Source organism: Culex quinquefasciatus, chromosome 2 (assembly GCF_015732765.1).
Source record: "Culex quinquefasciatus strain JHB chromosome 2, VPISU_Cqui_1.0_pri_paternal, whole genome shotgun sequence".
NCBI classification, from domain to species: Eukaryota; Metazoa; Arthropoda; class Insecta; order Diptera; family Culicidae; genus Culex; species Culex quinquefasciatus.
Window position 1 is genome coordinate 181,670,601 of NC_051862.1, and position 26,081 is coordinate 181,696,681.

At 30.8% G+C, this 26,081-nt stretch overlaps 1 protein-coding gene across 3 annotated transcripts in view; it reads right to left on the minus strand.

Moving 5' to 3' along the window:
- The window catches only part of LOC6033265, an 83,966-nt gene that overhangs the window by 23,997 nt on the left and 33,888 nt on the right, over nt 1-26,081 (minus strand). Inside the window, exon 3 of one of the 3 annotated variants that reach the window (XM_038254849.1) lies at nt 16,256-16,315. The exons of the other annotated variants lie outside the window; for them this stretch is intronic. The gene's annotated coding sequence lies outside the window, so the exon portion shown is untranslated. The remainder of the gene's footprint in view (nt 1-16,255; nt 16,316-26,081) is intronic. 3 annotated transcript variants of the gene reach the window in all.

Below are 26,081 nucleotides of genomic sequence, written 5' to 3' on the forward strand. Positions count from 1 at the left end.
GAAAATGTAAGTCGGTTACTGCAGATCGAAAAGTATATTATGTTTATACAAAATACTGAGAAACGAATGAGTTTTATAATGATTATCTTTAATAATTGAGTAATTTTTCGCCAATTCGCAGAACGTGACGAGGTCCGTTTTTTGATATCTCATGACTAAGGGGCGGTACAACACCCTATACTTTTTGAACATTCGAAAAAAGACGAATTTGAAATTTTAAAATAAAGTTGTCCAAATTTAGTGAGTAGAGCACTTTTTCAGTTCCATTTGGGGTTAAAACAACTCCCCAAAGTTTGGAAACGATTGGTTTAGTTCTCATTTTGCGCAAAGCGATTCAATTTTCTATGTAAATTTTTATGGGAAAACCCATTTTTTGGATTTAGATTTTTATAAAATTCACGTTTCACGCTGTATTACATCGGATTCATAACACAGCGTAACAAAATATTTTTTTTATTTTTTGGCAGCACGAAAAAAAATGCTCCTCTAGGGTTCGGCTTCCCGAACAAAATGCAACCTGGCGCATATTTTTATTGTTATCCTAACTCGAGATATTCAATGCAGAAGTTTTGCATATGAATCACCCCCCGTCGGAAAATATTTTTTATTTTGTTTTCTCTGTAACTTCTGATCAATTAGGTCTTTTTGACGCTTCCGGTGTCATTCGACGGTAAATTGTTAGAAAAACTCAAGATTTGGTCCCATTGGCCGGTTCCCGTAACCGGTTCCGGAGAAATCGGAATATTGGCCAAAACTGTGCAAAAACTTCAAAATTTTGAAGTTTTTGCTCTTAATGCGAAGTGAACGCACTATAGCATAAAACAATCTATACAAACTAAAAAATGTTGGTCCCAGCATGTTTGAAGGTGTTTAATTGAAAAGGTGGCCATTGAGAACCGGTTCCGGTCAATCCGGATCCGGAAACTCCGGAAAAAATAAGCAATATTTTCACAATTCCAATGTGTCAGACAGATATAAATAAAAGTGTTGTTGAAGCATTCTTTGCTACTTCATATTCATATGACCACAAAAACATGGCCAAGTGGCCAACGGGAACCTGCTCTGAATGTTCCGGATCAGGGAACCTGTGGAAATTATATTTTTTCATTAATTTTATGAAGCAGTTTTTATTAAGACATTTTCAATGTATCTGGAAAATCTGAATTGATTCAAAATCAAAATCAGAAATGTGGCCAAGTGGCCAACGGTAACCCGTTCTGAATGTTCCGGATCATGGAACCAGTGGACACTTGACTTTTTTTTAATTTTAAAGGCAGTTTTTATTAAGAAATTTTCAAGGTTTCTGGAAAAATATGAATTAATCCGAAATCAGAATCAGAAATGTGGCCAAGTGGCCAACGGGAACCCGTTCTGAATATTCCGGATCGGGGAACCAGTGGTCACTTGAAATGTGCATTAATTTAAAATAGCGTCTAGTTTTCTAGAAAAATCAGAATTAATTAAAATCAGAATCATAAATACGGCCAGGTAACCAACAGGAACCCGTTTTATATGTTCTGGATTAGGGAACCAGTGAACATTTGAAGTTTTTATCAAGTTTTCAAAAAACATATTTAGATTAATGAAATTTAAAAATTCCTGTAAAAATTAAGAACATATTCGATATCAGAATTAGAAATATTGCCAAGTGGCCTACGGGAACTCGTTCTGAATGTTTCGGATCATGTTACCAGAGAAAACTTGAATTTTTAATTAATTTTAAAAATGCATATTTTAATTAATGAAATTTTAAATCCCTGGAAAAATCTGAATGTATTTAAAATAAGAAAAAAATGTTGCCAAGTGGCCGACTGTTCCGGATCAGGGAGCCAGTGGTCACTTGGCATATTTTAATAAGGAAATTTTCTAGATTTCTAGAAAAATCTGAATTTATTTGAAATCAGAATTCAAAATGTTGTCAAGTGGCCAACGAGAACCTGTTCTGACTTTTTTATTATTTTTTTTTTTATTATTTAAAAAAATATATTTATCTTACTGATTTTTTTTTAATTTTTTTGAAAAAATCACAATTTATTTGAAAACAGCATTAGAAATGTTTCCAAGTGTCACTTGAAATGTTTATTGATTTTAGAAAAAGCATATTTTAATTAGGAAATTTTCTAGTTTTCTAGAAATAGCAGAATTAATTCAAAATAAGAATCAGAAATGTGGCCAGGTGACCAACAAAAATCCGTATGAAATGTTCTGGATTAGGGAACCAGTCCCAGAACATTTGATTTTTTATTAATTTTAATAAAGCATATTTTAATTTTTTTAATTTGCTGGAAAATCTGAATTTATTTAAAATTAGGAATATAAATAATGTCAAGTGGCCAACGAGAACCTGTTCTGACAGGTCACAATTTATATTAATTTAAAAAATACTGATTTTTTTATTAATTTTGGAAAAAATCACAATTTATTTGAAATCAGAATCAGAAATGTGGCCAGGTGACCAACAGGAACCCGTTTTGAATCTTCTGGATTAGGGAACCAGTGAACATCTGAAATTACTATCAAGTTTTCAAAAAACATATTTTGATTAATGAAATTGTAAAATTCCTGTTAAAATTCAGAACATATTCGAAATCAGAATTAAAAATGTTGCCAAGTTGCCAACGAGATCCTGTTCCAATGTTTATTAATTTAATATATAGAATTACTTTTAAGTTATTAAGAAAAATATTATCAAGAATTACGAGAATTTGTTTTTTCCATTGATTGCAATGTAAATTTCTCATTAATAGTTTTTTCTTTTTCTGAAAATGTTTGTATTTTCTTAATACGAACCGTCGAAAAATTAAGATGAAGATTATGTAGAGATTATTTTTAAATTATCAAATAAAATTAGTGCTACACTTAACTCATTTCTTAATATGTCCGCCTCTGAATATGTAATTTATTTTGAGTTTTGAGTAATGTTTTTTTTTTCAAATTTAAACATTTTTGGCGAAAAATAAAAAGATCAGAACATTCAAAAATTAATGCTCCATTATTCAAAATTCAAATTTCATCAATTCGAAACTTTTTTTTATATTTTAATAGTTTTTCTGAACAATTTTTTTTTTAAATTCAGATGTATTTTTTTTCGAATTTCTAAAATTGTAATTAAAATTGGATTATATCTAAATACAGAATTTTAAAAATCTCCAAAAAACTTAAAAATCAAAAATTCAAAATTTATAGAAAAATTCAAATTAAAAAAAAATCAAAATTGAAAAAAAAATCACTATTTGAAAACTAAAAAATATAAAATTTAAAACAATTTTGCAAACAAAAAAAACAAAAATCTCAAAAATCGCAAAAAAAATAAATTCTTAGATTTTAAAATTCTTAAATTCTTAAATTGTTAAATTGTTAAATTCTTAAATTCTTAAATTCTTAAATTCTTAAATTCTTAAATTCTTAAATTCTTAAATTCTTAAATTCTTAAATTCTTAAATTCTTAAATTCTTAGATTTTAAAATTCTTAAATTCTTAAATTGTTAAATTGTTAAATTCTTAAATTCTTAAATTCTTGAATTCTTAAATTCTTAAATTCTTAAATTCTTAAATTCTTAAATTCTTAAATTCTTAAATTCTTAAATTCTTAAATTCTTAAATTCTTAAATTCTTAAATTCTTAAATTCTTAAATTCTTAAATTCTTAAATTCTTAAATTCTTAAATTCTTAAATTCTTAAATTCTTAAATTCTTAAATTCTTAAATTCTTAAATTCTTAAATTCTTAAATTCTTAAATTCTTAAATTCTTAAATTCTTAAATTCTTAAATTCTTAAATTCTTAAATTCTTAAATTCTTAAATTCTTAAATTCTTAAATTCTTAAATTCTTAAATTCTTAAATTCTTAAATTCTTAAATTCTTAAATTCTTAAATTCTTAAATTCTTAAATTCTTAAATTCTTAAATTCTTAAATTCTTAAATTCTTAAATTCTTAAATTCTTAAATTCTTAAATTCTTAAATTCTTAAATTCTTAAATTCTTAAATTCTTAAATTCTTAAATTCTTAAATTCTTAAATTCTTAAATTCTTAAATTCTTAAATTCTTAAATTCTTAAATTCTTAAATTCTTAAATTCTTAAATTCTTAAATTCTTAAATTCTTAAATTCTTAAATTCTTAAATTCTTAAATTCTTAAATTCTTAAATTCTTAAATTCTTAAATTCTTAAATTCTTAAATTCTTAAATTCTTAAATTCTTAAATTCTTAAATTCTTAAATTCTTAAATTCTTAAATTCTTAAATTCTTAAATTCTTAAATTCTTAAATTCTTAAATTCTTAAATTCTTAAATTCTTAAATTCTTAAATTCTTAAATTCTTAAATTCTTAAATTCTTAAATTCTTAAATTCTTAAATTCTTAAATTCTTAAATTCTTAAATTCTTAAATTCTTAAATTCTTAAATTCTTAAATTCTTAAATTCTTAAATTCTTAAATTCTTAAATTCTTAAATTCTTAAATTCTTAAATTCTTAAATTCTTAAATTCTTAAATTCTTAAATTCTTAAATTCTTAAATTCTTAAATTCTTAAATTCTTAAATTCTTAAATTCTTAAATTCTTAAATTCTTAAATTCTTAAATTCTTAAATTCTTAAATTCTTAAATTCTTAAATTCTTAAATTCTTAAATTCTTAAATTCTTAAATTCTTAAATTCTTAAATTCTTAAATTCTTAAATTCTTAAATTCTTAAATTCTTAAATTCTTAAATTCTTAAATTCTTAAATTCTTAAATTCTTAAATTCTTAAATTCTTAAATTCTTAAATTCTTAAATTCTTAAATTCTTAAATTCTTAAATTCTTAAATTCTTAAATTCTTAAATTCTTAAATTCTTAAATTCTTAAATTCTTAAATTCTTAAATTCTTAAATTCTTAAATTCTTAAATTCTTAAATTCTTAAATTCTTAAATTCTTAAATTCTTAAATTCTTAAATTCTTAAATTCTTAAATTCTTAAATTCTTAAATTCTTAAATTCTTAAATTCTTAAATTCTTAAATTCTTAAATTCTTAAATTCTTAAATTCTTAAATTCTTAAATTCTTAAATTCTTAAATTCTTAAATTCTTAAATTCTTAAATTCTTAAATTCTTAAATTCTTAAATTCTTAAATTCTTAAATTCTTAAATTCTTAAATTCTTAAATTCTTAAATTCTTAAATTCTTAAATTCTTAAATTCTTAAATTCTTAAATTCTTAAATTCTTAAATTCTTAAATTCTTAAATTCTTAAATTCTTAAATTCTTAAATTCTTAAATTCTTAAATTCTTAAATTCTTAAATTCTTAAATTCTTAAATTCTTAAATTCTTAAATTCTTAAATTCTTAAATTCTTAAATTCTTAAATTCTTAAATTCTTAAATTCTTAAATTCTTAAATTCTTAAATTCTTAAATTCTTAAATTCTTAAATTCTTAAATTCTTAAATTCTTAAATTCTTAAATTCTTAAATTCTTAAATTCTTAAATTCTTAAATTCTTAAATTCTTAAATTCTTAAATTCTTAAATTCTTAAATTCTTAAATTCTTAAATTCTTAAATTCTTAAATTCTTAAATTCTTAAATTCTTAAATTCTTAAATTCTTAAATTCTTAAATTCTTAAATTCTTAAATTCTTAAATTCTTAAATTCTTAAATTCTTAAATTCTTAAATTCTTAAATTCTTAAATTCTTAAATTCTTAAATTCTTAAATTCTTAAATTCTTAAATTCTTAAATTCTTAAATTCTTAAATTCTTAAATTCTTAAATTCTTAAATTCTTAAATTCTTAAATTCTTAAATTCTTAAATTCTTAAATTCTTAAATTCTTAAATTCTTAAATTCTTAAATTCTTAAATTCTTAAATTCTTAAATTCTTAAATTCTTAAATTCTTAAATTCTTAAATTCTTAAATTCTTAAATTCTTAAATTCTTAAATTCTTAAATTCTTAAATTCTTAAATTAAATTCTTAAATTCTTAAATTCTTAAATTCTTAAATTCTTAAATTCTTAAATTCTTAAATTCTTAAATTCTTAAATTCTTAAATTCTTAAATTCTTAAATTCTTAAATTCTTAAATTCTTAAATTCTTAAATTCTTAAATTCTTAAATTCTTAAATTCTTAAATTCTTAAATTCTTAAATTTCTAAAATCTTTAATTTTTGGAAGAAAATATTTCAAATATTGGAAATGCAATTTGTTTCGGAATTATTCGAAATTAAGTGTGGAATATGGAATATAATCTGTATTAAAATTCATAGATTTTGAAGTTTTAGAATTTCTAAATCTAAAATTCAATTATATTCAAATTTTAGATTTTGTTTTTTGAGCTCATATTTTTGAAGTTAAATTTCATTTAATAGATTTTTAAATTTTGTTTATATTGGTTTATAATTTTCTATTTCGTTTATATTGGTCAAAATTATTGTAGTGTCCCTCTGATTCGCAAAAGAATTTTTGGTGACACTTTTCTTGACGACTCTTTAGGTATTTTTAAAAGGATTTTTGCTATCACTCCTTCAAACATAAAACGAGTTAAATTTTGTTATCAAATACTTTCTTTATTAGTTTTTCTTTGGAAATAATGTTTCTTGAATGTTTGTCGCGATTTTTTTATATGGCGTGAATTTCGCGCGGATTGAGGTTTCGGTCAGCGCGGAATTGGCGCGGATTTTCTTTCGACTTTCCCGTAACAACCCTGCATGTCCACTGGTACCCTAATCCGGAACATTCAGAATGGGTTCCCGTTGGCCACTTGGAAATATTTTTAATTCTGATTTCAAATTAACTGTGTTTTTTTCCAAAAATTAAAAAAAAAAATTCAGTAAAATAAATATATTTATTTCAATAATAAAAATTGTGACTAGTCAGAACAGGTTCTCGTTGGCCACTTGACAACATTTTCAATTCTGATTTCAAATAAATTTAGATTTTTCTAGAAATCTAGAAAATTTCATAATTAGAATATGCTTTATAAAATAAAAAAAAGTCAAGTGAACACTGGTTCCCTGATCCGGAACAGTTGGCCACTTGGCAACATTTTTATGTCTAATTTTAAATATATTCAAAAATTTTCAGGAATTTAAAAATTTCATTTATTAAAATATGCTTTTTTAAAGTTAATAAAAAAAATTCAAGTGTCCTCTGGTTCGCTGATCCAAATCATTCAAAACGGATTCCGTCGGCTACTTGCCTAACTCTGATTTCAAATATGTTCTGAATTTTTAAAGGAATTTTAAAATTTTAAATATTTTAAGTGGAATTATTGAATGTCATTTATTGAAATATGCTTTATTAATATTAATAAAAAAAAATCAAGTGTCTTCTGGTTCCCTGATCCGGATCAGTCTGAACGGGTTCCAGTTGACCACTTAGCAACATATTTAATTCTGATTTTAAATAAATTCTGAATTTTTACAGGAATTTTAAAATTTCATTAATCATAATATGTTTTTGAAAACATGATAAAAATTTCAAATATTCACTTGTTCCCTAATCCGGATCAATTAAAACGGGTTCCTGTTTGTCACCTGGCCACATTTCTGATTCTGATTTTGAATTAATTCTGCTATTTCTAGAAAACTAGAAAATTTCCTAATTAAAATATGCTTTTTTTAATTAATAAACATTTCAAGTGACTACTGGTTCCCTGATCCGGAACTTTCAAAATGGGTTTCCATTGGCCACTTGGAAACATTTCTAATGCTGTTTTCAAATAAATTGTGATTTTTCAAAAAATTAAAAAAATCAGTAAGATAAATATATTTTTTAAATAATAAAAAAATAATAAAAAGTCAGAACAGGTTCTCGTTGGCCACTTGACAACATTTTGAATTCTGATTTCAAATAAATTCAGATTTTTCTAGAAATCTAGAAAATTTCCTTATTAAAATATGCCAAGTGACCACTGGCTCCTGATCCGGAACAGTCGGCCACTTGGCAACATTTTTTTCTTATTTTAAATACATTCAGATTTTTCCAGGGATTTAAAAATTTCATTAATTAAAATATGCATTTTAAAATTAATTAAAAATTCAAGTTTTCTCTGGTAACATGATCCGAAACATTCAGAACGAGTTCCCGTAGGCCACTTGGCAATATTTCTAATTCTGATATCGAATATGTTCTTAATTTTTACAGGAATTTTAAATTTCATTAATCTAAATATGTTTTTGAAAACTTGATAAAAACTTCAAATGTTCACTGGTTCCCTAATCCAGAACATATAAAACGGGTTCCTGTTGGTTACCTGGCCGTATTTATGATTCTGATTTTAATTAATTCTGATTTTCTAGAAAACTAGACGCTATTTTAAATTAATGCACATTTCAAGTGACCACTGGTTCCCCGATCCGGAATATTCAGAACGGGTTCCCGTTGGCCACTTGGCCACATTTCTGATTCTGATTTCGGATTAATTCATATTTTTTCCAGAAACCTTGAAAATTTCTTAATAAAAAACTGCCTTTAAAATTTAAAAAAAAAGTCAAGTGTCCACTGGTTCCATGATCCGGAACATTCAGAACGGGTTACCGTTGGCCACTTGGCCACATTTCTGATTTTGATTTTGAATCAATTCAGATTTTCCCAGATACATTGAAAATGTCTTAATAAAAACTGCTTCATAAAATTAATGAAAAAAAATATAATTTCCACAGGTTCCCTGATCCGGAACATTCAGAGCAGGTTCCCGTTGGCCACTTGGCCATGTTTTTGTGGTCATATGAATATGAAGTAGCAAAGAATGCTTCAACAACACTTTTATTTATATCTGTCTGACACATTGGAATTGTGAAAATATTGCTTATTTTTTCCGGAGTTTCCGGATCCGGATTGACCGGAACCGGTTCTCAATGGCCACCTTTTCAATTAAACACCTTCAAACATGCTGGGACCAACATTTTTTAGTTTGTATAGATTGTTTTATGCTATAGTGCGTTCACTTCGCATTAAGAGCAAAAAACTTCAAAATTTTGAAGTTTTTGCACAGTTTTGGCCAATATTCCGGATTTCCTCCGGAACCGGTTACGGGAACCGGCCAATGGGACCAAATCTTGAGTTTTCTAACAATTTACCGTCGAATGACACCGGAAGCGTCCAAAAGACCTAATTGATCAGAAGTTACAGAGAAAACAAAATAAAAATATTTTCCGACGGGGGTGATTCATATGCAAAACTTCTGCATTGAATATCTCGAGTTAGGATAACAATAAAAATATGCGCCAGGTTGCATTTTGTTCGGGAAGCCGAACCCTAGAGGAGCATTTTTTTTCGTGCTGCCAAAAAATAAAAAAAATATTTTGTTACGCTGTGTAATTGGATGCTCTGAAAAATGCTCTACAACTTTCCCGAAGAGAGTATGTTGCTAGGCTTGCTCCTAAAAAAGATATAGCGTGTTCAAAACTCGTCTAAAACGTTTTTTTGCTCGAAAATCGCGTTTTAGACGAGTTTTGAGGACGCTATATTTTCTTTCAGGAGCAAGTTAGCACCATACTCTTTTCGGCAAAGTTGTAGAGCACATTCCAGAGTATCCGAATATGAATCCGGTTGTAGTACAGCGTGAAACGTGAATTTTATGAAAATTAAAATCCAAAAAATGGTTTTTCCCATAAAAATTTACATAGAAAATTGAATCGCTTTGCGCAAAGTGAGGACTAAACCAATCGTTTCCAAACCTTGGGGAGTTGTTTATGACCCCAAATGGAACTGAAAAAGTGCTGTGCTGGAAAATCGATCTTAATATTTCACCCTACTAGGACATGTCATTTTGAGGGAAATTTTATGTTCAGTTTGAACCAAAGGTCATTTTTTCATTCAAAACATTTTTTTTTCATTTTGAAATATATTTTTTTGTAACTTTTCAGGGTGCATATTTTAATGTGTAAAAATGTTCTAAAAAGTTGTAGAGCAGACAATTGCAAAATTGTTGATACATAAACACAACGGGTTTGCTTGTAACCATGTAACAAATTTACCAAAAAAAAAAGTTTAAAAAAATTTCCTTTTTTTGTTTTTCTTTGTTTCTTTTGCTTGTTGAAAAAGTTATTTTTCTTTGTTTCTCTTTGTTTCCTCGTTCGTGAAAATTTTGTTAATTGGACCTTGAAAAAAATCAGAATTTTGATTATAGTTTTCCATTACTTTCAATAAAGAGCATTTAAAGAGAGTGAGAAGCGGATTTTTTTTGTATTTTGGTAAAGGGCCATTCATAAACTACGTGGAAACTTACGGGGGGAGGGAGTTAGAGATTGTCTACGTTCCATGCAAAAAATAATAATTTTTTTATGCATAATTGTCCACGAGGGAATGGGGGAGGGGTTCAGATTTCCTTAAAAAAAATGTCCACTTGGTTAATGGATGATCCTTTACATGTAAATTGAAGGAGGATCGATTGTATTTCTATTCATTATACAGGATATTCAAAATGTAATTAAAAACTAACCCCAACATCCCTTAAAATTTTCCGCATCCCGAACCGCATTTTCAAAGTGGCTTTCGATGTCCCAATACAAAAATCCTTCCAGCGGGTATTTTCAGTGCTCTTCGTTTACTCCACTCATTCGCCCAACTCCATAGTGTGTTGTTCCCCTCCCTTTAATTTGGGAATCACTTCAGCTGTTTTTTCCCGTTTTGTGATGAAAACGTTTCATTACCGAGAAAGGAGAGAGAACGAACAGAAATCGAAAGAGAGAGAAACAAAAACAAGAGCGCGCCAGGACGAACGACTCCTCGCTTGGTTGAGCGGGGAGAGAGGAAGAGTAGCATCGTGATCGTAATCGTCGCTGGCACGATCCTTCTGGCCCTTCTTTTGGTCGGTTAATGGGAGCAGACCATCTGGCACTGCTCAATGAAGGCTCGTCACACGAATGCAGTTGGCTGATTGAACGGTATGCGGCGGAGCTTCTCGCCTGGGCGATCGCACAAAGGTGATGAATTTTGTAAGTGTGTCAGATGGGAGGGGAAAAAGAAGGAAATTGCGACTGTTGTGTGCATCTGGTAGATTTGCATCTGGATGAACTAAAACTGCAGCGGTAATTTCGGGGAAAGTTTTGTCAATTTCAACTCAGAAAAATGTGTTGTCCAAAATTAATATCAGTTATGCAAAAAATAATAATAACGAATTTCTTCGTTTAAAGGCCACTTTAAACCACGCAAATCAACGCGTCCTTCCTCAAGGCAAAATATGCTTTATCAGACACGCAGCGCAGAATAGAAACATTATGCTAGGTTTCACGGTCCTCGTTGCTCGGCACGCAAACATGACACCGTTTCTACCAGAGATGCCTTCAAGTTCCAGCAACAGCCACTAACTCTTACCAGCCGCTACAGTATTCCACCACTTTGCGTATCGTGTACCTACTCGACGACACGGTGACACATTTCACAGTGAAAGCAACGTGCGTAAACGCAGTACATTTTGTCACGTACTTTTCCGACACTTTTCGATGAAGGTTGTGGAAATTCTCCTCGATGATTCTGGTTAGCAACATTTTGAGGAAACGTTTTGCAAATATTTGAACGGAGTTGAAAAGGGATTTCGGCAGCCCGGGCAGACGGTAATAACAAAATTCTTGCCATTTCAATAACAAATACTGTTAAAATAACAAAAAATGTTATGGAATATTCTTGCAAAATCCATGTTTGCATAAGAGCTTAATAACAGTTTTTGTTATCGTAACCAAATTTGTTATTGGTTTGATATTGGTTGAAAGTCAAAACAACTTGGGAATAACATTTTTTGTTATGGAAGAATAACTCCAACTGTTATTGGGATGATCGGATTAGTTGTTAAAATAACAAAAAAGAATAACAAAGATTTGTTCGAAGAATAACGCAAAATGTTATTAGTCTGTTATTACAATAACAATCCAATAACAAAAAAATCATAACGGCAAATAACAAATCTTGTTATAAATAACATAAAATGTTATTGGCCTAGTATTTTCAAATAACAAAAAATGTTATTCCCACGTTATTTCCGTCTGCTCGGGAGGACTATGTTTAACTTAGATACGATATTTACACAGAATTCAATATAAATTGGATATTTATCCAATGATTTAGAATCGAGATTCCTTTAAACAAATCTTGCAATATTACTGGTCACCAACTGTGCAAATTTAACGTGCGAAACATAAAAACGCGAATTTCCACGCTATAGTGAGGTGTACTCTGAAAACAATCTTGTGCGAGTACTTCTGCGGAAATCCAAGCAAAACCAACAGTAACACTGTCTATTTGATGTAAATTTACTTCGTGCAAACATTCCTCCTTCTTCCGGTAAGGATTGTTGTTTGTCTGTACCCGTGCGTAACGACACGATGGAAAGTGGCACGAAAAGAAATACGATTGTTTTCTTTAAAAAGATAAACAAAAATTAAAAAATAAAAAACCTTCCATCTTCAAACTATTTTTCATGTATAATTGAAAAAAAAAAACAGAAACTCAATTTTCCGTGCAAGAAGTTAATCTGGAAAAAGCAAGTCGCTTTTTCAGTACCGGCAATGAAATCCGGAGTACGATACGATTGTGCCATGTAACCATGAAAAGTGTATTTAGCCAAGTTTACTTCTGCACACCCGAACAGACGATAATAACTAAATTCATGCCATTTCAATAACAAATACTGTTAAAATAACAGAAAATGTTATGGAATAATCTTGAAAAATCCATTTTTGCATAAGAGTTCAATAACAGTTTATGTTATCATAACAAAAATTGTTAGTGGTCTGATATTGATTGACAGCAAAAACAACTTGAGAATAACATTTTTTATTATGGAAGAATAACTCCAAACGTTATTGGGATGATCGGATTAGTTGTTAAAATAACAAAAAATAATAACAAAGATTTGTTCGAAAAATAACGTAAAATGTTATTAGTCTGTTATTACAATAACAATCCAATAACAAAAAAATCATAACGGCGAATAACAAATCTTGTTATAAATAACATAAAATGTTATTGGGTTAGTATTTTCAAATAACAAAGAATGTTATTCCCAAGTTATTTCCGTCTGCTCGGGCAACACTTTTGGAGAAGAGTGTTAAAGACAGCACTTGCTGTTTGGAACAGGTTAACATCGTTGTGTAGGAGTGCTTATTTATTTCGTTTAGTAAAGGTTGTATTAGGCAATTATTTTTATTACAGCGTAATTTACTCTTAGCTTTAAAAAATCTGTAGTTGCAAACGCCGACTCGGTCCTTACCAGGTTCCTTCACCATAAAGAACCTTGTAAAAATAATTTTATGAAAAAAATCTGGTATGATTGCATATATTATGACAAAATTTTTTATTTTAGTTTTTAGATTTATGTAGCTCAGTTTAATTTTTAGTTCCAATTCATTTTAGTTTTCTAGATATTTTTTATTTAAAATGATACAAAAAAGAATCTCAGAAAAGTTTCAACACATTTTCGCGGTTCATTTCAATAATAATGTTAAAGAATAAATATTCAAGAAGCACAATTTAAATGACAAGCAAAGACAAATCATGGGACATCTTCTTTAGATGCATCGTTTTAAAGCAAAATCCATTTTAAAATTATTAAAATTAATCAAAATTATTTTTTTAAAGGTTTTATATTTTTCATTTGAAATTTTCATAATCTACAAAAAAGTTCTAATAAAATATGTTCAAGTTAAAAATAAATATGAGAAAAACTCTGCCATTTTCCGTTACTCGACTGTAATTTTTTTTGGAATATGTCATTTTAAGAAAAAAATATTGTACTTTTCGAATCTACGTTGACCCAGAAGGGTAATTTTTTCATTTAGAACAAAATATTTTAAAATTTCGTGTTTTTTTCTAACTAAGCAGGGTTATTTTTCAGAGTGTGGCAATAACCTACAAAGTTGCAGAGCAGACAAATACAAGTTTTTGGATATAAAAACATAAAAGGTTTGATTGTAAATGTCAAAAGTTATCGCGATTTTACGAAAAAAAAAAGTTTTGAAAATGTTGGTCGTCGTTGATCATAGCCGTTCATGGTCATCCGCGACAGACACGGACGACGAAACAAAGAGAAACGCAAAAAGTAACTTTTTCAAAACTTTTTTTTCGTAAAATCGCGATAACTCGTGATGGTTGTAAGCAAACCCTTTATGTTTCTATATTCAAAAATTTGTAATTATCTGCTCTACAACTTTGTAGATTATTGTTACACCCTACAAAGTTAGAAAAAACTGAGAAAAAAAACAAGAAATTTTACAATGAAATATTTTTGTTCTAAATGAAAAAATAACCCTTCTTGGTCAATGTAGTAGATTCGGAAAGTACAATAAATTTCTCTTAAAATGACATGTTCCAAAAAAATTTACAGTCGAGTAACGAAAAATGGCAGAGATTTAAAAACTTTTTAGTGTTTTTTTTTTCAATGAAAAATACGTTTACGTTCTTTCTGGCTTCTCATAATATATCGACACAGTGCAATATCGATACATATTTTTTTAAGTTAATCATAGACTAACATTAAAGACTGAGTACCCTTTTTTGTAATTTTTGTAATGTCAATCCAATATGTTTTTCTTAATTAAATATAATTATCTTGCGACCCATAATCTACCTATGAAATTAAAAAAAGGCATTTGAGGTTTAGCCTTAAAAGATTCGAAGCTTTAGGTCAAATTCTCACTGGGTGGTATCATTATGTTTCTGAAAAATTAATTGAACCAATATATTTGTTGGAGTTTCATAATTTTGTAAGAAAGGCATTATTTCACCTCTGATAATATAAATCAGGTTTCGATATCTCGTGACGGAGGTGCGGTACGACTCCTTCCATTTTTGAACATGCGAAAAAAGAGGTGTTTTTCAAAAATTTGCAGCCTGAAACGGTGATGAGATAGGAATTTGGTGTCAAAGTGACTTTTATGTAAAATTTTACGCCCAATTACTCAGAATTCCGAAAAAAACGTATTATTCATTGAAAAAAAAAAAACACTAAAAAGTTTTTTAATCTCTGCCATTTTTCGTTACTCGACTGTAATTTATTTGGAACATGTCATTTTAAGGGAAATTTATTGTACTTTCCGAATCTACTACATTGACCAAGAAGGGTTATTTTTTCATTTATAACAAATTATTTCATTGTAAATTTTTTTTCCTCAGTTTTTCCTAACTTTGTAGGGTGTAACAATAATCTACAAAGTTGTAGAGCAGACAATTACAAATTTTTGAATATAGAAACATAAAGGGTTTGCTTACAACCATCACGAGTTATCGCGATTTTACGCAAATAAAAATTATTTTCCATATAAATTTGTATGAAGAAAACCATTTTTTTGGATTTTTATATTTATTAAATCCACGTTTCATGCTATATAAAAACCGGACTCATATTCGGATGCTCTGGAATGTGCTCTACAACTTTTCCGAAGAGAGTGTGGTGCAAGCTTGCCCCTAAAAAAAGATACAGCGTGTTCAAAACTCGTCTAAAACCTTTTTTTATGCTCGAAAATCACGTTTTAGACGAGTTTTGAGGACGCTATATCTTCTTTCAGGAGCAAGTTAGCACCATACTCTCTTCGGCAAAGTTGTAGAGCACATTCCAGGGCATCCAAATATGAGTCCGGTTTTGAGGTAGCATGAAACGTCGAATTGTCAAATATCAAAATAAAAAAAAATGGTTTTCCCCGTACAAATTTATATGGAAAATTGAATTGCTTTGCGCAAAGTGAGGACTACACCAATCGGTCCCAAACATTGGGGAGTTGTTTAGGACCCCAAAAGGAACTGAAAAAGTGCTGTGCTGGAAAATTGATTTTGATGTTACACCCTAATGGCGCATGTTTTCGAATGGCTTTTTGTTTGAAACTGAATTGTTTTAATTTGATAGTGTTATCTGTAAAATAGTTCGAAAAATACCTCTAAAAATTGCTTTGACCACATTTACTAATCGAAAATTGTGAATCGAAACATAAAAATTGTGGGTTTTACGAGCGTTTTTCCAATGACGGAAGACACACATTTTTAAGAGCGGATACAGACATCGCTCAAGTATTACAGAAAAAGAGCTCTCAAAAATCAGACTTTGAGTTCCGGGTTTCGGGCCAACCTTCAATTTAGTAATAGGATTTTTTCTGGGACGATTCCTCGCCGTGCACGATTTTTTTAAGATTTCTGAGAAAAGCATTTATCCAAAAGCAAACCTTAAACCTTTCTTTTGTAAGAAAGGCAAAAAACGGACCTTGGACACGTGATCAGGGACAAAAGTTACCCCTTTCCCAATTTCGTGTAAGTTGGTAAAGAATAACCCAATGATGATTTTGAATATATTCGCCCAATTTCACCTGAAAATTTGGATCTGCAAGTTCAAAATGTCTGCATTGATTGTGTTATCAAATGAGATTCTGAAAATAAAAAGAAAATAAATTTAAAAAAAACTAAAATTTACCTTTAATCAAAATAATGAAAATTTAAATAAAAGTGTTAATTCTTCCAATGAATCTCAATAAAAAAAAAGTAAAATCTACTGAAAACGGCTAAAATAACCAAACACGAAAAAGATATCGCAAACATGATCAAGCTCGTATACACTCACTTACACACTGAATGAAATCAGGGAGGTGCCAGGATTTATGACTAACGCACGTTTCCCCTCGCACAAACTCACAGATCCTGCTAAAGGATCTCCGACAATCCAGAAGGCAACGTCGAAAGCCGCGCAACTTCAACTACAACAACAAAAAAAAGTAGGAAATATAGAAAGGGGGAAAGCCAGAAAGGCAAAAAAGCAAAAATATCAGAAAGCAGCTGAGAGTTTCTTTTTTTTGCTGTTGATGTCGTGTGGAAACATAAGTGTAGAGTACTGAAAGAGGGTGACAGAGATTGCGCCGAAGGTGCACAGAAAAAAAATTATTCCAAATTTGGATAGTTTTAATTTTGTTAATGAATCTGATCAATCAAGCATACTCTCAATTTCAAATGAAAAAAAAAACATTTTTCACAGTGTACCATCGCTGTACACAATACCAGTGACGATTAACTGGCAGATGTGTGCTCACGAAAAGCGTTATCGGAAGTAAACCGCCAATTTTTGCTGGCAGACTTTATGTTATTGTGCGTGGTTGCCGTGGAACAGATTTCAGAGCTGCGAGGGAAAATTCAGCTCAATGGGACCCCTTAATTGTTATGTGCCCTACCCCTTGGAAGGGATTTATTGGAAATGAAAAGAGAGCACGATTCGACTTGATGAAAAGGAACTTGCGGAGGATCATCTGTTGAAATGTTGTTAAATGTGGAAAATGTATGCTAATTTTTTAATTACCACAATTTTGCAATGCTTTTTTTTTGCTAAAAATATGTGATAAATTGAGCGAATATTTTTTTCAAAATTTTGACGTTAAATAAAGTCCGAAAAAGTTAAGACGAAAGTCAGAGAATAGTCCGTCTAATTTTAAAAGCCTATATTAGTGCCCAGACAATTCGATTTATTTAACATTTGACTCAAAATGTTGTCAACGACTAAAAAACTCAATCGCAGCTTAATTGTTTATCTGTAAAAGTGCAATCCTTTAAAATCGTTTTAATATGCTTTGAACCTTCAAGCTAAATGTAATATTTCAAATCGCATCCATGAATTTCAATTTTTCCTCTTAAATTGCACTTCGCAAACATAGATAAGAACTTCAAGTACTTGCATTTCATACATTCAAAAACAAATTTGCGTTCACGAATGATCTTTATCTATTTACAACACTGTCCATCTTCTTATAAATGTCCCATATGCAAAAACAGCAATCTGAGAAAAAAATATTTGAAGTTTGTCCCACACAAAAGGCTACGTTTTAAGTTTTCGCGAAAAAACTTAATTACCTAATGATTTCTAGAAAAAATGTTGTAGGCTTTTCTGAAAGATCACATGATGTTGAACCAAACTGCATCAATAACTCAAAAACGATGAAACATTCAAATTTATAAAAAAAAAGATTGTAAACAACTTTTTTTATCAATTCCGTTGTGAAACTTCTTACTTTTCTTGTCATTCTCGCATGACAAAAAGGCTTCCTTTTCTCTACCAAAAATAAAAGTTTCAAAAAGTGATACTTTTCGACACAAGTGCCGAAAAACTCAACTTTTCAGCACTGAAACAAATAATAAAAATTCCATTCAAATTGTGTTTTTCGGAATTGCAAAAAAAATGTGTGGAACTTGTTGCAATACTTGATATTTTCAGCACCCGTCGTATTTCTCCAACTCGGTAAACCTCGTACGACTTGTGCTGAAAAAAACATCTTTTTGAAACTTGTTGCATAAACTACTAGGGGAAATATACCCTTTCTAATCAAACACCTATCTTCGTCATATGAAGAGTTTGATGCACGATTAAAGCTCCAAAAATACTATTTAGGCTATAAACTTATCAGCAACAGAACCGCCTCAAGTAAGCACGCAATTTCTATTTTGCATTTTGGTGGCACATACATCCACACGCAATATGAGAGTGTCGTGTTAAAGTGTGTGTCGAAGTTAACTGAGCAATTCTCTACGAAATCGGTCTTTTTTCTTCAATTTTAATTTTTGTATTTTTTAATCCGGCTGAAACTTTTTTGGTGCCTTCGGTATGCCCAAAGAAGCCATTTTGCATCATTAGTTTGTCCATATAATTTTCCATACAAATTCGGCAGCTGTCCATACAAAAATGATGTATGAAAATTCAAAAATCTGTATCTTTTGAAGGAATTTTTGATCGATTTGGTGTCTTCGGCAAAGTTGTAGGTATGGATACGGACTACACTGGAAAAATAATACACGGTAAAAAAATTTGGTGATTTTTTATTTAACTTTTATCACTAAAACTTGATTTACAAAAAACACTATTTTAATTTTTTTATTTTTGATATGTTTTAGAAGACATAAAATGCCAACTTTTCAGAAATTTCCAGGTTGTGCAAAAATCACTGACCGAGTTATGAATTTTTAATCAATACTGATTTTCAAAAATCGAAATTTTGGTCGTAAAATTTTCAACTTCATTTTCGATGTAAAATCAAATTTGCAATCAAAAGTACTTTACTAAAATTTTGATAAAGTGCACCGTTTTCAAGTTATAGCCATATTTAAGTGACTTTTTGAAAATAGTCGCAGTTTTCATTTTTAAATTAGTGCACATGTTTGCCCAGTTTTGAAAAAATATTTTGAAAAGCTGAGAAAATTCTCTATATTTTGCTTATTCGGACTATGTTGATACGACCTTTAGTTGCTGAGATATTGCAATGCAAAGGTTTAAAAACAGGAAAATTGATGTTTTCTAAGTTTCACCCAAACAACCCACCATTTTCTATCGTCAATATCTCAGCAACTAATGGTCCGATTTTCAATGTTAATATATGAAACAATTGTGAAATTTTCCGATCTTTTCGAAAAAAATATTTTTGGAATTTTCAAATCAAGACAAACATTTTAAAAGGGCGTAATATTGAATGTTTGGCCTTTGTGAAATGTTAGTCTTGATTTGAAAATTCCAAAAATATTTTTTTCGAAGAGATCGGAAAATTTCACAAATGTTTCATATATTAACATTGAAAATCGGACCATTAGTTGCTGAGATATTGACGATAGAAAATGGTGGGTTGTTTGGGTGAAACTTAGAAAACATCAATTTTCCTGTTTTTAAACCTTTGCATTGCAATATCTCAGCAACTAAAGGTCGTATCAACAAAGTCCAAATAAGCAACATATAGAAAATTTTCTCAGCTTTTCAAAAATATTTTTTTCAAAACTGGGCAAACATGTGCACTAATTTAAAAATGAAAAACTGCGACTATTTTCAAAAAAGTCACTTAAATATGGCTATAACTTGAAAACGGTGCACTTTATCAAAATTTCAATAAAGTACTTTTTGATTGCAAATTTGATTTTACATCGAAAAATGAAGTTGAAAAATTTTACGACCAAAATTTCGATTTTTTGAAAAAATCAGTATTGATTAAAAAATTCATAACTCGGTCAGTGATTTTGCACAACCTGAAATTTCTGAAAAGTTGGCATTTTATGCCTTCTAAAACATATCAAAAATAAAAAAATTAAAAATAGTGTTTTTTTGTAAATCAAGTTTTAGTGATAAAAGTTAAATAAAAATCACCAAATTTTTTACCGTGTATTATTTTTCCAGTGTAGTCCGTATCCATACCTACAACTTTGCCGAAGACACCAAATCGATCAAAATTCCTTCAAAAGATACAGATTTTGAATTTTCATACATCATTTTTGTATGGACAGCTGCCGAATTTGTATGGAAAATTATATGGACAAACTAATGATGCAAAATGGCTTCTTTGGGCATACCGAAGGCACCAAAAAAGTTTCAGTCGGATTAAAAAATACAAAAAAAATCGAATGACCGAAATCCTAGAGAACTGCTCAATTCTGCTTAACGAAAGTCGCCTTCAATATCTTTTCACTTGCGCTAACGATTTCAAAGCGCTTAAGATATAAAATTGCTTCCAACTATCGGCAACATGTTCTTTTGCTCATTAGTTAGTCACTCACTTGAAAAAAAATCCCGAAACATGTAATTGATTAGCAAGCGCCATAAAAAAAAACAAACGCGCCAAGTCATTTGACGTTTGAATTTTGATGACCCATTTCAATCAAAGGCTGAAGAAAACCGAGCGAGAAGCGAAGGCAAGTAAAGAACAAAGGGTTGCCACAAACACCACCAGCAGTACCTGTTGGAGTGAGCCAGTGATGCCAGGAAAGTTTCGCTATAAATGCTTCTTTTCGTGAGAGTTCGCTTAAGATTTCATCAATTTTGGCAACACCAAGCAGACCCAAAAGAGCGCTGGAAGAAAAAAAGAACTAAGCTGAAAATAGGAAAATGGTCACTTGGGATTTTTTTTTAATGCTTGTAAAAGGAATAGAATAACTTCGCTTCGCTAGGAGACGGTGATTTTAGCGGATTGCAGACTGGATTTTCGCCATGTGATGTGATGATTGTCTAAGCCCAAGTTGCCTAGGAATCGATAATTGGGAATAGAACCGATTCCACCTAAACCAGATTCTCACCACCATGGCAGCCGTCCATTGCCGGCCGCTCCCATCTCCACCGCGCACCAGGGACAAGGAAAGGGAATTGGAAGACGGGAAGTGTTGATGCTCCACTTTTTTAAGAGTATTAAGGGAAAATCTCCACGGTATCCTCAAGTAAGTTTCGCTTGGAGTTGGACGGTTTTTGAGAAGGTGAATGGTCTGAGGAGCCACCCTAGGCGAGTGGTAACGACCTTTGGCATTGTTGTTCGAATTCTTCGTGTGTTCTCATTTCTAATGGGAATGCTTTCAATTCTTCTCATCTCTTATTGGATGAATTCTATCAGTCGCCCAGGCTATTTTTAGCGAGGTATTTTTAGATTCAATTTCAACTGCGCTTGCAATCTTGCATGCAATCTTGTTTGAGTTCTGATGTTCAACTTGCATTCAATTTGACTCTTTGTCCGATTCTTGGATTCAACTATACCAGTCTAATTCCTCCTCAAGCTACCAATGCTCCACGGTTAAGTGGAAAGCATTTTGCTTGCCAATCCTAAGGACAGGGGATCGAACCCCGCCGTGAGCTTGAAGTTTTTTCATTAATTCCAAATTCAATGAGTCCAGAACTTTCTCGTTGGGAGCAGATGGGTATCGAACCCAGAACAATTCGCTTATAAAGCGAACATCGTAACCATTCAGCCACGACCGCTCCTTTGCTTGTAAAAGGAATAGAATAACTTTTAGTAAAAGTGAAAATAAACAGAAATGTTCACAAAAAGTTGCTCAACTCTTTGGTGTACTTCGTTTTATTTAATTTCAAGGAACAATCCAGATCGGAATTGCAAAAAATCTATTTTTTACAAATTTCAAAATTCAAGAGAACTTATCTCAAAACTAGGTAAAATTTTTTTATGATCAGGTTTTCGTAGTTTTCCAAATGATTGATTGTTTTCAAGCAATTGGCTACAATGTAAAATATGTTTGCCCGTAGCGACAAATATTTAAAATGTGTTTTGATCCTCTGAAACATATCAAATTGATTTTTGTCTGACAATGGGTTATTTCTTAAGAACGTACCTAGTTTTATTGCAATACACAACTTTGCTTAGGCGACATAGTTAATGAAAAATTCCACTCTCAAGTTACAGATCTTCAAATATTTAGATAGCATTTCAATATAGGCTGTCAAATTTGTATGGGCGAAGCAATAATGCAAAATTGATTCCATGGTCATAAAGTACTTAGAAATTTTTAAGCCAAATTAAAAAAAAAAAACAAACATAAACGGTAATTGATATTCTGATAAAAAAGGTCCAGAAGTTTTATTTCGACGTCGTCGTGCTATCTTGTCGCACCCGCCATTTTGACGTTCCGAGAAAAACGCGATTTAATGTTTGACCTTGAATATACAAAAACGAGCGCACGTAATGTAAACAATAACAAACACGTTTTGTTTGGCTGACCATTAAGTGCATTGTCCCGAAGTTTGGTTGAAGTTGGTTGCTGGAGTCCCGAGTTATAATTTCAAATGTTTACGGTAGTCTAGCTTGTACGTGCGACAAACGCATCCTGACTTTCCTGGTCTGAAATCCCTTTGGCCTTTTGTCGTACTTACATCAATTTTCATGGAGTGACAAGATAGCACGACAAGATTGAAACTACTTTCATATGTAAAGTGACAAAAATGCACGGAGTTTTTTCGGTTTTTGTTGAATATCTCAGGATAGAAATCGAATTTTGGGGATCTGTGAAGGTCAAAAGGTGAGGCATTGTGAGCTGCACAAAATGGCGTTCTTAACTCAATTTGGCCCAAAATGCACGTACGACAAGTTAGCACGATGGCGACGATTTAAAAATTTTCAAAGGCAAAACAAGACTTTTTCAATTCAATTCAATTCGGTTTTATTAGTGAATAATCATGTTACAATTAGTTCATTCGTAGTACATAACAGAGTTTTGGAGTTCCTTTCAACTGTGTGTTAAATCTCAATCCATTTTGGAACGATTATTGCTTATGACTAAGAGATTACCAAAAGTAAGAAAAAATTTAGAAAAAACTTACTGAAATTGCAAAGGAAACGGGATAGAAATAGAAAAGGCTTAAACTAAAAACAAGACTTATATTTTTATAAAATTTACTGTCCACTTGACTGTCTTACCATGATTTTTTTTAATCAGTCTCATAATTTCATAAAAAAAACAATACAAAAAATATTGGAGAAAAAGCATTTGTCTTCGCATTCAACTGAGCAACCTATTGTTGTAATATTTTGTAGCTATTAGAAGAAAAAAAAATTATTGAGAAAAACAAGGGTAAGCTGCTTAATTCTTTTGAACTTCTTTAGATATTTCGAGAGGTCGAAAAAGATTGTATGGTTACGAGAGGCCCTTCCTCTATTTTTTTGTATAATCTTTTCTTACAGAAAACGAAACAATGTTCCATTTGCTGTTCAGAAACAATCAAATAAGTTTACAAACTTTTTAGTAGAGTTCAGTCTGTTTGAATGTTATTCAAGAAAAAAATCACAATTAAAACTAAAGTCAAAAGAAAATACGTTAAATTCATGTTTTGATTAAAAATCTTTAAAATAAATATGATTTAATAGAATTTTTTTGTTCACATTGTCAAAAAAGGGAACCTCCTTGGCAAAATAAGGTATTGAAATGTTTTATGTTTCTCCTTTCTTTAAAATTTGATAAGTATGTTCTCACGAATCAGAAGAAAATTTTAATTTCTGAAATAATTTTTTTTAACTACAAAAAAACAGTCAGCAATTTGGAAAATTGTGTTGATAACGGAGATTAGTTATAACGAAAAACGTAACCAACAATAATTGCTCAAAATTTACTCCAGGAATGTTGCAAACGCAAACACAGACTTGTTAGCATAATTACTGTAACTACACCCAGTCCGCACAATCTAATGCAATGATCTGGAAAACCCTTGAAATGCGGTTCATTGCCATCGCATGCATCATGATTTCACCATATTTTCCGTGTGCAGTACAAGAAAGACCAGCCCATCCCTTCCCCCCAGAGATAAGAACCAAACCATAGTAATCACACGCGCTGAGATCCCGAAAGTGCACTACTGTTATACAGGATTAATTCAGCAAGCAGCAGCATCTGCAACAAGTACCACCGCGATGTACAATATACATTTTTCAACAGAAACGAGTAAAATATACACATCAGCAGCAGCCCGCGGAACACAAATCGAGCGCATCACGCGGGAAAGATCTACAGCCGCAGCAGATGCAGAAGCCGATTCCACCAGATCGAGATGTACAAGTAGAAGTGCAGTGGCAGCAGCAGCATGTAATTTAACTAAAACAAATTGCACCAGCGCCGAACACCGGCAAAATGCAAAATATCACTTCTTGGTCGTCGTCACCGTCACCGTTCCACGTGCGCAGGGTAGACTGGCACGTAGTGGTCCATAAGGTGCGATTCAGCGTAGTTGATGGTCCAGAACGGGTTGATATCACCTTCTGGATCGGAAGACGCGTTCAGCTTTTCTTGTACAGCAGATGATTATAACAATTTCGAGTCTGACTAGCAACGACGCAGCAGCAACAGCAGCTGAAAGTGAATGATGGGTAGACTGGTTCAAATTTTACGACTCAGTTACGCTCTCGCAGGATGATAAATTCGAACAGTCTAACCTGAAATCACCTAACTTTGAAATGTTTGTTACCTAAAATAGATTCTTCTATGGTAACAAGCAGATTATTGACTTGCTAGTAAACTGAATTCATACAGAAAAAGGAAGCTTCTTCGATGCATTCAGGGCTGCCTACTTTCAGCAAGATGTTTTCTACGAATTCGTTATTTTTGTGCAGATGAATTTGCTTGCTTCGACATCGTCAGCTGTGAACTCGTACAATTGAAGACATGAAAGTTCAAGAGTCTACATGAATCGTGCTTCTATTGGAACGATGACAACAATAGATGCTATGGAATGCAATTTCCAAAGACATGATCTATGGCTCATGTATCATTCATAATTGAAATTAATCCAATTTTGAGGATACATTCCATATCAATGGAGATGAAGATGTTTGCTTAGGAGCTTTAAATAATCCTCAGCTTTGAGATTCAATTCACTTGAACCCAACGTTGAAATTGCAATTTAAAAAGCATTTTAATGTGATTTGTTAAACACGCCTCTGACCATGAAAAAACCTAATAAATCTCCATATTTCTCATCGTCCATATGGCTCACCTTCTGGACCATAATTTAATCAAAACCATAAAATATGCCATAAATTACACCACTTTCAATCACTCTTCAACTTTCACCAAGCTGGTGCTGTTACTTGAAACCATCAATCTCCGCGTTCATAATTTTGGCGAGTCCACCAAAATCGTGCCTTATGAAAATGTGTTTCACGAAAATTTTCCTCTTCTTCCTTCAGAAAGGAACTTTTGACCATAAATTAACCCGTGATTTGCCCAGGCGATTGCTTGACCATCCGAGGGTCTACGGAATGGCTCGCTAAAATTGTTGGTACAGCTTTTCAACAGGAACCGGCCGAAATTACCTTCCTCGTGGTCTTCCGGGACCGTTTGCCGAAATGTGTTGGCTACAAATTGTTGCTACTTGGCGTTGGCGTACGTGCTGGCCGGAAGGGTTTATGCAACCAGTTGGCAGTGTTGCACTTTTGATTTTAAGAGTCAGGGGAGCTTTTTGCAAAACTATAATTTTTCTGTTCAACATTGATTCGAGGCCGGTGCAAATAAATTTTATAGAAATAAGCAACAAGAAACAAGAAACAAGAAACAAGAAACAAGAAACAAGAAACAAGAAACAAGAAACAAGAAACAAGAAACAAGAAACAAGAAACAAGAAACAAGAAACAAGAAACAAGAAACAAGAAACAAGAAACAAGAAACAAGAAACAAGAAACAAGAAACAAGAAACAAGAAACAAGAAACAAGAAACAAGAAACAAGAAACAAGAAACAAGAAACAAGAAACAAGAAACAAGAAACAAGAAACAAGAAACAAGAAACAAGAAACAAGAAACAAGAAACAAGAAACAAGAAACAAGAAACAAGAAACAAGAAACAAGAAACAAGAAACAAGAAACAAGAAACAAGAAACAAGAAACAAGAAACAAGAAACAAGAAACAAGAAACAAGAAAC